The sequence below is a fragment of the Oxyura jamaicensis genome, chromosome 3 (assembly GCF_011077185.1).
Source record: "Oxyura jamaicensis isolate SHBP4307 breed ruddy duck chromosome 3, BPBGC_Ojam_1.0, whole genome shotgun sequence".
In the NCBI taxonomy this organism is placed as follows: Eukaryota; Metazoa; Chordata; class Aves; order Anseriformes; family Anatidae; genus Oxyura; species Oxyura jamaicensis.
In genome coordinates, this window is record NC_048895.1 from 86,246,654 (window position 1) to 86,262,674 (window position 16,021).

Here is a 16,021-nt window from a genome sequence, read left to right on the forward strand (position 1 = left end):
CCTAGAGCACATCACACTGGACTGCATCCAGACAAATTTTGAATATCTCCAGAGATGGAGACTCTGGGCAATCTGTTTCAGTGCTCTGACCCTCACAGTAAAAATGTATTTATATAAGGAAATATGTAGGGAATATATAGGAATATATAGGGAAAATGTTCAGAGAGAAGTACATGAAAAATATATAGGTGTCAGGAAGGAGTGAATTCAAAAGATAAGAATACAACAGAATAGGTACACCGAGTCAATGAGAACATCACATTAGACAAAGAATGATTATTGACACACAAATCTTTTAATTGAGTTATGAACTTCTAAAAGAGCATCACAGAGAGCATCTGATAATAAACTTGCCAGTGCATTAATTCCCTAATCTTGATCCTCAGCAGCTACAACTGAGAGAAGCTCAGCTGAAGTCATTGTAACTATAATGATTATATGGGTATCCTTCAGTGTCAATAGAATGGATTGGATGATTTAATAGGGCTGAGCAACTACCACAAAATATTTTCCAGAAATACTTAATAAAACAAATCTGAGTTCATTTTGGCTGCATTTTCCCCCTTTCTCATTCATTTTCTGGGCAATGGTTGTATTTTTGAAGGGGAAGCTCTCACTGGATCAGTCAAGGAGAAAGAAGAATTATGGAGAGCTACAGGTTCCTGAACTATACGGAACTGAACTCCTCTATATTCTTTTCATTGTTTAACATTTGATCTTAACAAACACATATTCTGGAAAAAGTATTCATGGAAACAGCACATTAAAAATCATTAGTTTGAAACGTCTGCTTCATGTGATTTTTAAGCAAATAAATATACTTATCAGTTGGTCTGTAATGACAGCTCTTCCAGCTGAAGAGGAAAATTGGTACTGCTTGACACATATGTGGCTAATAACAATTCATAAGCATTCAAGCTGGTTGAAAATCAACCCAAGATCCATTCACAGAAATTAGGTCTGACAGCCACAGTATGTATAAATAAATAAATAAAAATACCGACATCCTGCTAGAGCCTCTAGTCTTCAGTGAAATCTGAAGACCATCCTAAAGCAGCTTCATGAATAACAGCTTCACTATGCAGTTAGAAAAAAACTCACAGAACCTAAATTTTGCATAGTTTGGGTAGCTCAGCTATCCAGAACCTGAGTACCAAGGACCTGGCTTGGGATTCAGTTCTACATTTGAAATCAGGGAAACACTAAAAGTCACAGCTGGCTTTCCCAGGGTTTCCAGATCCCTGCTGATGAGCCATATGGTGATCCAGGAGCCAAACCCTGCTTAGTGTCTCAAATCCTACAGTACACATGGACAAGTAAATAACACATTTTAGGGACCACTATATTCCCCAAGACCTGCTGGCATAAACTGTCTCTCTTTGATACAGCAGAACTTTTCTGCCAAAACAGGGCAGCTGCATTTGAACTGCTTGCTAGAAAGCAACCCGTATCCCATACAAAATCCCCAGACATTAAAGAATTAACTGGGATAGACCAAACTGGGCTACAGGTATCTTTGAGAACATCTGTTTAACGTTAATAAAAATGAACAACCAATGTTTCCTGAAGAATGTGAAAGAAAACCTGAAGTTCAAAGAGCATTTGTAAACAAAGAATAAGGAATAATTTTGTTCTTTTAATTAATGTGTTGGATGGAATGGACCATGGATCAACTGATATATTAGGGGAAGGCTCTCTTCTCTGGATGGTGAATGGATTTGTTTTATCCCCATTGTTTTGTATTGTCATGTTTTTCATTTTTATGCTTCTCCTGTACCTCAAAACAATTTTGCTTTGTGAATATTTTTAATTCCTTATTTTGACCAGAAATACATGATAAGTTCTGTACAGGTTTGTTAATTTTCTACTCCAGGTTATTTCAAATACAAATCACAATGTATGTGAAGTGGAAAATATCCACTAAAAGCATTTTAGTGCTTAGTACTTTTTGATTCTGTGCTACCAAATGTTTTAGAACATCATCAGCTTGCTGAAAGGTTGCCTTTTGTGCCCTCCCTGTCTCTAACTGGTCTGATGGCACTTCCCTGGCCCACTTGATCATGTCTTCAATTAGATTAACTTAGTGTTTATAGACTTGACCCATAAACTCCTTACATGCTTAACTTTGCTTTCACATGATAACAAGTGATCATTAATGGAAACAGCACTAACCATCTTCTCTTTTGCAAAAGTACAAGAGGGAGAGAGAAGATTAAATTCTATCTCAAAAGTTGGCCCAACTACCATATCAGCAGGTTTCTTTTAAAAATCCCTCCTTGCCTTTTAAAGTTAATCCACTGCAGGACAGAAACTGAAGACTCAGAAGGGTTGTCAGGTGAATCTGACTGTCACAGCAGAAAGACCACTCACCCTGTGGAGAGTAGGGTTGGATTCACAATTCCTAGGACTACTTCTGGTTTCACCCAAGGAGAAAAGCAGAAGCAGTCCACCCCAAGGTCTCCCTTCTTTGGCCTTCTGTGCACATACTTGCTACACTGTATGCATCACTGCACAGACTCTGGCTTTGTTCAGGGTACTGGCCTGGTAGAGTCTATGCCCTGTTGGGAGATAGAAAGTGTAACCACAATGTGCTATGCCTGGAAGGCATCTCCCAGACCACCTAGTCAAACCTCTTCCTCAAAGCTGGGCCAACAACGATGTTGGACTGAGTTACTTGTGGGATCTGTGCAGTTAGGCTTTGAGAAGCTCCAGTGGTAGAGACACCACAACCTTGCTGGGCAACCTGCTTAAATATACTCACCGTGAATTCTTTTTTCTCATGTCCTGATAAGACCCTCCTGTATTTCCACCTACAATCACCGTCTCTCAGCATTGCTGAGGACAATAAGAGACCAGACTGCTATGTCCTCCCTTCTACAGAAGTTCTGCTTATCAGACTGCCAGGAAAAAGGAGGCAATTCTCACTCTAAATTCTAAAGCAGACTAAGTCAAATTAAGGGAGGATCCTATTGATTTCTCTTGCTCTGCAAGACAGAGGTAGGAGGGCTAACATGGGCAGAGTCAGACAACAGAACTAGGCAGAAGCAAGATTAACATCTCTTGTACTCTGATTTTGAAGAAGAGTAAGTTTTTCAACTGAGTAGAACAATATCATTGGTCTCCAAGATTCAAAACATGTTCAGTGACTAGAATCAGATGGAAGCAAACATAAAACTTCAGAATACTCTGAAACTTTTCCATTTCCAAGTGCTGTCCCAAATTAAAGTATAAGTCATGACCTAGGGTGTTATACAGGCTTGTATTTTTTAGTTTTTTGTTTGTTTGTTTGTTTGTTTTTCTTTTATTCTCCCTGAGATTCAGGGAAAAAATATTAAAATGTTATGACTGTGCAAGCTTCAAAGGAAAGAATAGGCAGAGCTACTGGAAAGCCTAGAGTTATTTAGGTAAGATACAACATGATTTATTTATTTGTTTATTTACCTGAAAAGATAATAAGAGTTGCTCTATTAAGCCTCCCATAAAGAACTGTATTAATTCCAAGAAACCATATACAGAGAGGAGCTAAAGTAATGACAGTGAAGTGCTGATGACAGTTATGTTTCAACAGCCTATTACAAATGACCCAAATAAAGGTTTGGCAACCTGAGAATTTGGCTGTGTGACAAATTTTGCTTTTCACCATGTGAGATATGGAAGTGGTTGATGACACTGGAAGTTGCTTACTCTGCCTGATATTATAACTAGGTAAGTATTTAAAAAAATCAAATCAAATCATATCATATCAGATCAAATCAAATCAAATCAAATAGAGCATTAATTCTCCTTAGGAAGTGTCAACTGTCATGACCCAGATGTCTTATCTCTTTAAAAAGAGAATTAAGCAGATTCAGAAAAACAGAAACTGTTTCCCAGCTCTTCAGTAGCTGCACAGCAGTGTGCAGACAGGATCCCATGGGACACCTAAGAATGGTTTGCTGAGTTAGTGGCAGACCCCTCAGATATCCATCCAGGGAAAAGAAAAAGAGGGAGAATTGTAAAGATTTACACCTTGTGGAACTCTTAAATGTGTCCACTCTGATCTTGGTTGTATATGCAGAAGTAGAGCCAAGGATAACCAAGGCCTACTTTTCATCACACCAAAACAAACTTCTACTCACATCACAGCAAAAAGTATGCATGGGTAAATATACCGGTTACCAAGATCCAGGAAATACATTCCCTCAGCATTTATATGGTGGTGAAATGCCTACATATCATAGATTGTGTTGTTTACAGCTCCCTGCCCTTCTCCTGCAAAGGGATCTGACTTACTTTATTAGTCCCTTTTTACATTCATATTTTTAGAAAGATGCAGCTAAAATTGCACATGCTCAAGTGAGATATTAAAGAACACCTTCCTTACAAAAGGAGTCACACACTGAGGTGTCTAATATGTAATTACAAGGAGAGAAAAACCGTCTGTGAAAGACTAAAGCTTGATTACTTCAACGTTCAGGTTGTTCCTTGATTTTCAAGGATTTGGGATCAGAGACTGTAGAGAAGTAGTGTTGATCAATCTGTCACTTTACAGCCAAGTTGGTGATGAAGAATGAAAGCCCATGACCTGTAATAAATGCAAAACCTGTTTTTATCCCAGGAAATATTACAATGGAAATGCTCATTTTTTAATGCAATTTTGTGTATTACTGATTAACTTGTGTATCACTGATTAGTACTTGATTAACCTTTTACTCAGCTTTTCAAAATTTTAAGCAGTTTGTTAGTTTAATATTTTATTCAGTGATAAAACCTACTCAGTCTGCTGCATCTTCTGGCAAAGGCCGGGGTTAGTTCAGAAGAAACAGCAGTGAACTGGAAAAAACATTACAAACATGGAGATTTGCAAACATGTAACTCATCCACATATTCTGATCACTATCAAATGGTCTGGAAAAATACTAAGACTACTCACCTTCCAAGGTTTAAAGTATCTGAACTTACTCTGAACTCCAGTGGTACTTCTGAATTCATGTTCATGAAAACTACAAGAAACTAGTAAAAATTTCTTCACTATTACTCTATCTATGCAGTAACATCCATTAAAAAAAAATAAAATAAAATAAAATAAAATCAGTTTGCAAGTTGTAGACACAATTGATGTACGAGTTTGGATTATCAAAACAAGTAACATTTATTGTAACTGGTACATCTATTTACAGTAAAATAAGCAGAACTGTTCGTGAATACTCTGAATAGTCAGATGACCTTAGCTTTCCTTGTCTAAATAACTAAATCTTTGATGTCTGCCTAAATACCACAATACGTAACTGGTCTTCCAAGGCATTTCTAGTCTAATTGAAATTTACCAAATATCCCATCTGAAAGTTCTTTTCAAATTGCTTATGAATAGAAGGCCTGTAAATTGTTGCTATATACAAAGTAGGTAATTATGAATTAGACATACTCTGATGTTAATAACTCTTACAGTCATTCACATTTTCCACTGATGTGAACTTTTAGAGATAGACAGTGAAACTTAAAAGGGCACTAAAAATTAGTATTTGGTACTTCCTGTTACATGATATATTTTTATTTTTACTTTTACAAAGATTGGAGAAGCCATTTCATTGCACATCAAATTCAGTAGTTTTACAATCTTCCAGTCTTTCACTTGAAAATCTTCCTATTTAATGGATATGCTATTGTGAGTTTCAAAATGCATTAACATCATGTTAGTGTAATCTCTGGGTCCCATGCAGACCGCTGGGTACATTAAAAACACTCCCTTCCTGCAGTCCCCAAGGAATACCTAAGAAATTTTGATTCTTTATTAGGGGCTGCACTGCTGAATTTATATCCCTTAAAATACCATGTTTTGAGTCCATGTTGTTATGTCTTTTTAGCAGTAGTTCCTCATCACTAAGGATTTTGGATTCTGGGATTTTCTGGAAATAAAATGAACACTGTCTAGAAATAGTCCATGTTTTCACCATGCTGTGCACTAGAAACTTTCTGCAATTTATAAATTATAATAGACATTTCATAGATTAACAGAATGGAAAAATGTCATGATTTACAAAAACAGAAATGAGAAGAAAAAAATAAATAAAGAGAGAGAGAGAGAAATGCTCAAGACTGGGGACGTTTTTACTTTGAAATAATTGCAACAATTTGCCTATTACCAAAACGTACCCACAAAGGCATAACCAAGTGGCTTGTCAAGGCATGAAACTGTTGGAAGCTCTGAGCTCCAGCACCCCATTGACTGCTATACAAAATGAATCTTAGCTAGCAGCTCATTTGCTTATTTATTTATACATTTATTTATTCCTGTCTACTCTCTTCTAGGTAAAAAAAATCAACAGGCTATTAATGACTCCTTATACAAATATTAATACTCCAGACATCCCTTCACATCATTTTAAATTTTATTATGCTATATATCTTTATTGTCAGGAACATTAATAGTACAACACCATGAACACATAATAGTTCATGAATCATAAATAAGAAGTTACAACTCACATTCTCTCTAGTATGGGCCTAGAAAGAAATAATGACTAAAGAAATAATCTTAATGAAAGCACTATTTGATGCCTGTTAGTATATTAAACAGGGAAGGAAGTATATTATTATTACATTATGTGCCCTTTTTGGGTCACATATTCTGAAAGATTATATTGTCCTTACTATTACAATTCCTAATGGTGTAATGCCCAAAGTAATAAGTTTTGCAAAGGGAACTAGCTAGAAATGCCACTAAGAGAAAGCTCTGATTTCTAAGTTTTTTCTTACTTTATATTAGGTTTCACAGTACTTACCTACTGATAATAAAACTACAACCAAACGTCACCACAAAAAAATAGTTTATGTTGTGCCTGTGTTAAGTGTTTTTTTTTGTTTGTTTGTTTGTTTGTTTGTTTTTAATCATATCTCAGATGGAGAAAAGTCCCTTTGCAAATGAATCCAAAGATCACTCTGTGAGCACTTCTCATTCATGTCAGGGAAAAATTCATTTCCTCAGTTGAACCTGATTCTGAAGGCCCTGTAAAATTAAAGTGGTTGATTCTGTATCTGGCTGAAGTAGATGAGACAATTCCTTCCACTGACTGTGCTGTGGGAGTGATTGCTTGCAGCAAGGGAGTGATAACAAACAGCTGGCAGACAGAGGCGGAGAGAAGGAGCTACCCTCAGCCCTTGCAACATGATTGTCCAGCCGTTGCCCGAGACTTCTGGACACTGAAGAGTGAAGGATTTTTCTTACCCTTCTTGTGCGTGTCAGTCTATTTATAGGGACTAAGCACTTGATAAATAAACGACTTGATAAAAAAGGGTTAGCATTCTATGATTCTTTGACCTTCCTGCATGGGCAGGGATGGAACCACAAATAACTATCCCTGTGCTGCAGCATGTCCCAGGACTAAAAGAAGAGTGGGATATTTGTGCATCACTCAGTTCTGGACCATGCCTTTCTTCTCACTCACTCCCTTCCCTTGTCTATGAAAGTACTTTTTTAATCATTATTTTATTTTTCAGATCTATTCACAGTGCTATTTTAGCCAGATTTCTACAGAGAAATCTTGCTGTGATAGACCATTTGCCCCAGATTCTTTTCATACTTTATTGATATTTGTTTTATTGCTCCTGATTTTCCTCAGCTTAAGTGCCTCATCCGGTACCATTGAAATCAATGGAAATTCTAAAAGTAATTTAAATAGATACTTTAAAAAAAAGTATCCATGAAAATGAGAACAGGCCTATATTCTCAGCACCATCTGATGTCAACATACATATACTAAAACCTCCAAAATAATAGGTATCAAATGTTCTCAGAACTCTGGTGTAAAATTAACATTTGCATCAGCTGTTCTATCAAAGTCAGCAAATCATCCACTGGAAATTTCAGGTCACCCAAGTCTTCCTTAAAATTGGAATGAAATGTAACCCTCCCTAAGAAAAATATTTTCCATCCTATTTGTGCTTTTCCATTTAGAATGTGCAATCAGTATCCTTAAGACCTCCTGATTTAGGTTAAAACTATGTGCTGCTTTGAGAAATACTTTTTTTTTTTTTCTTTTTCTTTGTCAATCAATGGCACTAAAAGTAAAACAACCTGGATATGTTTACCACTAATTTCTGCATTATAAAGAGAAATGTAAACAGGCTTACGATGTTCATAGGGATTTTTTAGTAACAAAGGGATTTTTTATTAACAGACTTGCTATTCACTTACAAAGTTTGACATTGATCAGCTTTGCCTGAAGTCTTTCTCTGATCTAAGATTTGCAATTTAGAAAAGCCTTTGAAAACACTGCAGTTTCACTGTCACTGGTATGAATAATTAAAACAAAAAATAAAGGCTTTCTGAAATATATAAAGTACGGAAAGATTTTGTTACGCATTTTAAATGTCAAGACAAGTTTTAGACTATCTACATAAGACCCAAAGAAGTGTTTCAAAAGATATATTTTTAACATAGTGTATCAAAGTACTGTCGCTTGATTTTTTTACAGCAAGGGTTGCCACGTTAACAATATTTTATAAATACTAGGCTTAAAAGTTTTCCATTGCAGCTTTTTGGTTATTCCTTGCAATTTTGGTTTTAGATCTACTGCTGATTCCCAAATGCTGATTCGTTTGACAGAATGACGTGCTGAGCTGATTTCAAAAGGCAAATTTTTTTAATGGAAAATGTGGATAGTTCAACATGTAAGTATTAAAAACTACAAAATATTCCCTAGATCTTATGCATGTATTTTCCTACTTTATGCTCTGAAAACAAAAAAACAAACAAACAAATGCCATAATTATAATTATGAAAGTGAAACATAATTACAACAGAATGATCTTACACCAAGGACTGATACAATAAACAAAGCAACCCCAAAATCAGCAAGGAAACATAATCCACTACTCCATCCCTGGTATCCCAACTCTGGCCCTTAAAAGAGTACAAAACATCTTCCAAAAGCTAATGTGGGGAATAAAATTCATAACTGTTGAATAGCAAAACATAAACTTTGAGAGAGTACATTTTCCCTCCTTGTGTTCCACAAATTGCAAAGAAGACACTTCTCTTTTCTCCTTGTCAATTAACCTCTCTTTTCTCCCCCAGCCCTCTACTTACATCCCGTTTACTGGAAAGATTTTGATTTTGAAAGATTTTTGTATTCTTACAGCTGTGACCTGATAAACACCTATGTAAACTGTGAGCACTGCTTTCAGATTTTGTTTGGTTGCTAAGGTTCCTGTTCTATTTCAGAGATGAAGACAAGACAGTGGCCCTGAAGACTGTAGCTTGACCACCCTGGTCAAGCTAACAGATTAGTACTACATTTTGTCCTTCAAAACCACTTTTTATTGACTATTCCTTTCTAATATTATCATTTCCATTCAGAACCATGAAAATGAGGGCTTAAAAATCTTAGACATCGCTTGTAAATGGGAAAACCAGAAGATTTTCAGTCCTTATCACAGCTCTGTTGGCAATAAAAAGCAGGCTGAGTTATGCCAGTCCTTTTGAATACCTGCCCATAGTATCAGCCTGATCTCCTGCTGCAACCCTGGTCAATTCTTCAGTGAAGTCAGGGAGATCAGCTAGCACACACATGGTAGAAATGGGAAAGCCAAAGATGGAATGGTCATCCATAACATTCATCTGTCTCTGTTAGTATTTTGTTTTGTGACAACTGCAGGAACTTACTGCATTACCGTTCTGACCTATCTACTTCTCTTGTCTCCAACCTAATCCCAAATACTTGAAAACCACAAGTCTTTATAAAAATGAAGATAAACATATTTTTGTCCTAATATGATGAATACCTTTGGAGCTCTTGGGCTTCACAGAATTACAGAATGGTTAAAGTGTGAAGGGACTTCTGGAGGTCATCTGGTCCAACCCCCCTGCTCAAGCAGGGATACCTAGAGCTGCTTTCTCAGGAACATGTCCAGGTGGCTTTTGTAGCTCTCCAAATAGGGAGACTCCACAACCTTTCTCAGCAACCTTTGCCAGTGCTCTGTCACTTGTACAGTAAAGTGTTTCCCTCTGTGCTGCAGCTTCTGCCTGTTTCCTCTTGTTTTGGCACTGGTCACCACTGAAAAGAGCCTGTCTCTGCCCTCTTTGCATATTTCCTTCAAGTATTGATAGATACAGCAAAGAGCCCCTCTCTTCTCCAGGCTGAACAGTCCAAACTCTCTCAGTATCTCCTCACAGGTCAGGTGCTCCTGTCCCTTGATCAACTTGGATATGCTCTGTTGGACTCTTTCCAGTCTATCCATGTCTTGCTTGTACTGGGGAGCCCAGAACTGGACACACAACTCCAGGTGTTGCCCCACCAATGCTGAATAGAGTGGAAGGATCACTGGCAATAGTTTGCCCAGTGCAGCCAAAAATATCCTTAGCCTTCTCAGCAGCTTCCGGCATGGATCCCATGACCTTGCCATATACCAGAAATTGTCACATTTCCTGGATAACACTGACAATTGGATTATATTTCATCCTCACTTTATTTCTGAAATGCCAACAGGCAGATCATGTTGTTCAGCTTGAACAGAACAGCTCAAATTTGTAGCATGTTGGAAAGCTGGAAATCTTTGATTTACCATCATGTGCTTGTGTGAGGAAGCTTTAATATCAGCCAGCTATCATGCTACCACTTCATGTCAGCCTAAGATAAAATGAAAATACAAATATTTATTTACATGACCTATCCTAAGAAGTGTTGTAAAGGAGTAATCATCTTCTAGATATGCCTGTTTTTCCTCTGGCCATAAAGGGAAATTTGAATGTTTAAGTTAAGACAGATGAATCCACATAAATTTCAATGCTAATTGTTTGCTCAAACTTGTATCTATATATAAATTTGTACATAAACATATATCCTGACAGCAACATCCATATTGAAATAATACACTTACCTGATTATTGTTATTACTTGAGAGCAGACATAAATTTAGTCAATTATTGGGGATAACAACAGATTTATTATATTTCTGTTGTATAATTGTTGGCTAATATTTCCTTGCCCTGCATATTTTAGGCAGGCCCACCCTCCTCTCAAAGAGATAAATTCTTATCAGTCTTTTATTCAATCCTCACATTAACCCATTTCTCTCATTCAATTGAAATAAAAGCTTTTCTATGGGATTTAGGTGAGCATATTCACCCAATCAAATATTTAATGTTTATTTAAAGAGCAAGCAAATAAATAACAACCTTGATTGATTTATTCCAAATTACCGAGAGAAAAAGCCTGTAGTGGGATAAAATATATACACCATGTACTCTGAATTGAAGGACTGCTTGGTCATCTACTCTGGCCACCTGCAAACCATAGGCATCAGCATCATGTTGCAGCAACAACCCATGGATGAGAATTTATATTCTAAAACAACAGCTTGGATTAGAATACTCCAGGGAGCAATTCAATGTTCTTATATGCTCATTGAGAAGACATTCAGAGCCAGATGTTAGGAAAAGCAAAATGTGATTTTATGTATGGATTCTATCCTCCTTTGAGGTTTAATGATTACTCATGATTTCATGTTATTCCGTTGGGACAGAGCCCAGAATCTTCTCCCGGTGCAAGGCAAAGAAACTTCTCTTGAAAAAACATTGCCAATGCTGTTTCCAGTTTTCTTGACCTATGGGTCAGAGTACCAAATGGGGAAGCTGAGTTCTTTTTCACTGTAGAGGAACAGAAGCAACTTGCATGCCTTAGATCTTGGCAACCATGTTATACAGCCTCCTATTCACCATCTCTACTTCCCATTTAAACTTAATGAATCTTACATTCTTGGTTATAAAATATCCAGTTTCACACCACATTCACTTTTTACCCCAATCTAATATGAGAAAATCAAATTTCCTAGTCCATCTTCCTCAGTGCCATTGGATACATCCCATCTTGCTGCAAACTTGTGTTTTTACAGTTGGCTTAATGTTCCCAGACTCAGTCTTTCTCTACTTGGTGTAATGCTTCACTCCCACAGACTCTGCTACCTAGCCTCAGGAACCTGGGAGGTCTAAAGGCAGACCTTACATGTGAAAACCTCAGCAAAACTAGGCACAAAAAGCTGTGAACTGTAATATCAGAGATGATTTCGTAACTTTCAGCACCAAACAGTACTGTCCTTTTTTGGATCAGACCAGAAAAGTCCTGCTGGAAAAGGTTTTAAATCTTGGTGGTGGCCAGCTTCTGTAGGGAATGTTGCAAGTAGTTTATGAATCACACATGTTCTGTCCAAACCATAGGTGTGAACTGCCTAGTGGCTAATTTGAGTTGGGTGTGTTAATCCCAGTGCACTCCACACATACCAACCCTTTCTCACTGCCTAGACTCAGAGTTATTGAATGGAAACAGAGAAGCTGGCAGAGACAATAAACTATTCCTGCAATGCAGATTAATATTTGAATATTGTATTTGTGCAAATTTCTTTCAACTTCAGGACACAGCTTGTAGAGTGGGTACAACCTGCAAATGTGTTTTATGACACAGAATATTCTACCATCCCTATGTGGTGGGAGCTTTTTATCACTTTTCCTGTTATCCATTCCGTTTAATTTTAGAGCTTCTTGTTTTGCTAGATGGTGAGGAAATCTAGTGAGTACTGAGTGTGAGAGAGAGAGGTAGCTAAACAATGCTTCCTTATGTTTTTGTTGCATAACAAATGGTAGAAAATCAGATGTCAAAATTTAATAACATTTGTAAGGGCCTATTGCAGTCTGCAATTCACACTATATTTTGTCTTTTCATTATTAACAGAGTAACCAATTCTTAGCCTGAAATATTCACTGACTTATTTTCAGGTGTCTTGTATACTTCGTATGTCCTATTGTTTATATTAAGTGACAATGCTAATTATGTCTTCAGGTTCAGTTTAAAATCAAATTTAGCTTCCCTGTGTTTGAAGGGTAATCTGTTATGAATCCCTGAAATGAGGACAGGAGAATACCATACATTTTTTACCTTAGCATTATCCTTGGAGTATTGCAATTAGGAACAAATTGATCAGAGCAGCAAACCTAACTTTCTATGACTTTACATGAGAACTGCAGACAGCCACAGAGCTGTCAGAGCCAGCACTTGGACTTCTCACTCCATTACTTCAGTGGAAATGGGTGCGATACCTGCATCATGTAGTTTTCTGATTTCTCCTCCTCAGGCAGTTCAGGCTAATCCAGCCTCCACTAAAGCTAAATAAGTGAATTTGTAAACTGTGGCTCCACTACTGCACTCATTTCTGTGCTATGCCCAATGTTTCCACATATAATAGATACTAACACACCTTTAGACTTTTCTTCACCAAACTTTCAGCTGTAAACCAAATTAAACTTTAACTGTAAAAATTATTAGAAAATTAGCTTTCAAGAACATAGAACATGAACTTTAAAAGACTTTCTAACAATCCCTACTTGCTTAGAAAATATATATATATATATATATATATAAAATTCATTTCTTTATTTTATGTTGCAGGTAAATGAACCAGACTTAGAGCTTAAAAATTATTCTCAATCTCTAGCCACAGATTTTCACAAATCTGTATATCTCAGGTATAAATTCAGATGTCTAATCTTCAAAAACAAATTTGGTGTGGTATTGCAAGTTGATTTCTCTACCCAAAATTTGGAGTATATATCACATGAATTACGAATCAAATTTAAAACACCATCTCTCCCAACCTGTGTGATCCCTTAGTGGATGCATGGATGCTCAGAAAATAACTATTTCAAGATCTTGACTTATCTATGAGGCTTTTATTTGATTTTATTTTTATTTTATTTTTATTTATTTTATTTTTTTTGTAGTCATAGCCTAATTCTGTCAGTCAACCAATCAGTTATCCCCATTTGCCAACAAAAGTAAGGTTTCCACATTCAGCTGTTCCTTGAACACAACATAAAAACTATATAAGCTTCTTTGGTCAGTCATCTCAACAAGTCACTAAGTGTAGATTAAGTTTGTTTTACTGATGAAACTTTGCCCCAAAACACTGCATACAGAGCATATGTTTTGAATTTTCTGTATATGTGTAATAAAAAAATGTTCCTTTATTCCTAATCAAAACACGTACTAGTACATTTTAGGACACTTTTCTTCTTAGCCAGCTTGAGAGTTGATTTGTATTTAGCTAAATGTTCCTTTTTATAGGAATTCCAATTCCATTCTGAAGAGACAAACATTTCTGCATTCTTCGGATAGTGTGCATTGCAGAAATATCAGAAATGTGTAGTGTTATTTAGGAATGTGTACATCCAGAAGACTATGCGTGCTTTCCATGCCTGCATAATCTAAACCAGAATATACAATTTGAAATAATCCTCCCTATTACCCACCCAGTGCTGATTTAACATTATGTCTTTCCAACTCTTTGGCACTCCAGGAGCATCTTTCATCCTGGGGCTGACAAGCCTGTCTCTGAATGCTGGGATTCATTTCACTGACTTGAATGAGAGTGATCTTGTGTCCAGTGCCTGGCTGCTACCTGCAGCTGTCAGGAAGTGGTGATCAAGCAGAACCACCAAATTTGCATGGGGGTACTGCTTCAGTCCCTTCTAAGAAATTAAGATTAATTGGAAAAACTGAATGAAAAAGGAGGGACTGTAACCATCCTTAAATCACAAAGGTGAGAGCTTAGTCCCTAAATAAGCACACCGACTGTTTTGTTGTTGTTGATTTATTATTATTATTATTTTGTTTTGGTCATTAAACTGAGCAGCTAACAAGTTTAATTAGCTTCTCTATATGGTTAATTGGCCTTTGCACTGGAGTAGTTTTGGAGAAAAGGGATGATTTTGTCATTAAGGTTGGGAACTGGGATACAGTAAACACAGGAACATTTACCAGTTCTGCCACAGACACGTTATGCTACAAATGGCATGTTATCCAACTTCTTTGTACCTTTATTCCCCAAATAGGGGATAATATTGTTAAGATGTTGAAAGGCTCAGATGTAGGTTTCTAATTAGCTTGTAGGTTTCTAATACATACAGGCGTTATGATGATGTAAGAAGACTGAAAATATCCTTACTCTGGAGAAATTTTCACTGAATGTGAATTTTGCCCTTATAACAGTAAATTGCAGTCTGTAATGACTTCAGTAGTTGGCAATTTGGTAGTAAAACCAGCAGGCCCACAATACGGGCAGATGCATCTGTAGCTATTATTTCATGCAGCTGAGATCAGGATTTGGCCCTTACATTTAAATTATCCTGATTACTTCTGCTTCTAAAAATAATCTAGAAACAGATTGCCAAGGGTGAACAGTATGCTGAAGTACATGCCCATCTATGAAATCTTCCTTTTTATGAAGACTTAAAAGAACATTTGCCACAAAGTCTCCCTTTTCTATTTCAGCTCCAGCAGTCTATGGCAAGAAGTGGTGGTGAACAAAATAGTTTGCCAGATGAACAGAAAACAGACCTAGCCTGATGTTGGTTATGGCCTGTTTACAACACTGGCTGCAAAATTAAAACCTCCCCTTACCCCTCCATAAGTCTGAGAGAACAGTTTTATTTAGACTATGGAAAAGTGGTATTTTTCAAAGTACTCATCCAAACAGAGATCTGGCTGCAAGGGATATTGTGGGTAACAGCATCTTTTGCCCTTTCATGAGTGCTTTTGAGTACTGGTACTTTTTGTTCTTGCCATGACTTCTGGCAGGAGATTCATGCTTTTGCCTTTTTGATTAAAATAACTACAACAGGAGTTTTTGTTTGACATGTGTGAGTTTTGGGCTCTGCTTTGTACCTCAGAGTGAGAACTCATGTTGTCTCTGGGGGGCCTGTGTATATTAGCACAACATGGAGGGCTTTCTATGAACACCAAATCTTCAGAAATCACAGTGGGTTTGAGATTTTACTGGTTTGAAACAACACTACTGAAGCTCTGATGAATTCATTCTTTCCCTTTGCTAATACCCATACTTTGTAACAGATATGCAAACCAAGTTGTGGTCTGGACTCTGTCTTCTATGTTCGTCCTCCCTTCTAACTGTTGTCTAAGACTTGATTTCATCCTTCATGGGGCTCCCACAGCCTCAGTCTGTTTATTTTTTTCAGTGTTGAAGACAGTAGGGA